A 2,138-nucleotide genomic window follows, 5' to 3' on the forward strand; every position below is an offset into this window, starting at 1 on the left:
CATGCTTGTTTTGGGTTTTCTCCTGCACTTTAATCACACCTGCTCTCACTGTCTGAAGGTGACCCTTACACAACTGGCTCGCAGATTAAAACTTGTTTGCTGTATTTGGAACTGATGAGCACTGAAGGTCACTTTGGCTCGAGTGCGATAACAACTTTCTTTTTCCAACGTCAGGATAAACTCGCGGGAGTTTTACTCGATCTGCTCTTGATCTTTTGGCGCAAGATGGTCATGAAATCAGTCCATGCTGTGTCATGTCTTTCCTGTTAGGGGAGACCAGTTTTGAGAGCACAGATGCAGAACACAGACTGAGGTAGGTAATTAGTGCAAATCAGAATTTATTTACTATACTTTGAAAGAAGTGGTCAGGTTTTTGGGTCAAGGGGAATGCAGGGGATGAGTCCTGAGTCGGGGAGTGGAGAAGAGCGAGGGCAGGTTTAGTTGGCAGGAGGGAAAGCCGGGTAGCTTATATCCAGAGGTCCAAGCGAGTGCTGATCCAGGGACAATCCAGAGGGTTCAGGAGTGGCACGGAGGCTGGAGTTGGGCCGAGCAAGGCTGCAGGTATGAGTGAGTCATTCAAAAACAGTGATTTCAAAAGAATGGCTCGAACTAGACTGACTGAGAAAACAGAGGCTGTGTCCAAAGTCACACTCTCATTCCCTTCTCCCCACTGACTACATAGGGAGTTGTCTGCAGTGGACTATTTAGTGAGGGGATTTCGGACACAGCCCAGAGTCTACGATGTGGCAGCGTGATAGCATTGAAGCGCAGCATTTGTAGCAGCTTTGATTGTAGATGGTTTGCAGCTGCAGCCCAACCCCTGCACACCTGATCCCACTCCTGTAATCAAGCACACACACAGACAGAGAGAGAGAGAGAGAGAGGTAGGATGAGGTAGAGGGCACTATTCTCTTTATGTTTACATAAAATCAAAATAGTTTAGTTTTATCAAGAACTTTAAGTCTTAATTTGCTTTTGGAAATAGTGAAATTCAATGACATGAACATTGTCAACTACCAACCTGGGCACTCGATCAGCCACAGAACAGGACGCAGCTAATCCTGGGAGGTGCAAGAAACTGCTCCCACAAGAACTGCTTTGACATTGTCAAAAGGACATGAAAGTTGGACGCTCGCTAGCTATGAGGACACAGGGCTAGTGTGCTGGAGGCTAGCTAAGATAAAACTGTGAAAGTTTATAGAGGGAAGATAAAAATGCCTAGCTAGAGAAATGCTAGCTTGTAATGCTAACCCTGCTAAGGTCAAGCTCAATCAACAAATATAACAAAAATCAGTGCCCACAGAATGCCAAAAGCTGCTTCTTTATCAGCTCCATTCACTACCAAGGACCACGCCACAATAATATCCACTTCAATATTTAATGTAAGTGTTGAGAGTGTTGTATGTAAGGCTGGTCCGGGAGGATACTCTGGCCGCCGGGCAGAGAATGACTCAGAGTGGGGGCACAATCTACCCGAGCTGATTTCAGCCCAGACTGTACCTAGAATTGGATGGAGACATGAGAGTAGCATACTGAGCTGAATAGAAAGGTAGGAGGAAGGAGGGTTAATGGAAGAGAGGAAGGGAAGGGAGGGTGGGTCGAAGAATCTGAGACAAACAGAGTTGAGTAGGAGGGCTGGGTATAAGCAGGGTTGGGACGTAATGGAATACAAGTAACAGCGTTACGTGATTAGGATACAGAAAAAGCAAAGTGTATTCAGTTACAGTTACAGAAAAAAGAGGGAATTAGATTACAGATACATTTATTAAAAATGGGGATTACAGACAGGATTACAATTTTAAAATAAGACAATATAATACCAAAGATGCTCTATAACATGTGGCGCCTCATTTCTAAACCGTGCACCTTCGCACACACGTTCACAACCCCGCTCCTCAAAGTTGCCATCAACAGTCTCTGGTTGCCATGGCCTGGGGTGAATAAGTAGCTGTCACTGGCTGAAAATTTCGGCATCATTTTGTCTTCAAAGGAGAAAAGAGCAACAACAACAAGTTCTGCCTTATTCCGGCTGTCATTATCCAAGGACTCGACATCTAGTTTAAAGAAACAGTTACAGGTAACACCAATCGCTAACGTTAGCTGCACAGAATTCCAGTTGTCCTCTTCTTCTACTACTA

The sequence above is a fragment of the Semicossyphus pulcher genome, unplaced genomic scaffold, assembly GCF_022749685.1.
Source record: "Semicossyphus pulcher isolate SPU_LCO1_2020_fin unplaced genomic scaffold, fSemPul1.0.p SCAF_12, whole genome shotgun sequence".
NCBI lineage: Eukaryota > Metazoa > Chordata > Actinopteri > Labriformes > Labridae > Semicossyphus > Semicossyphus pulcher.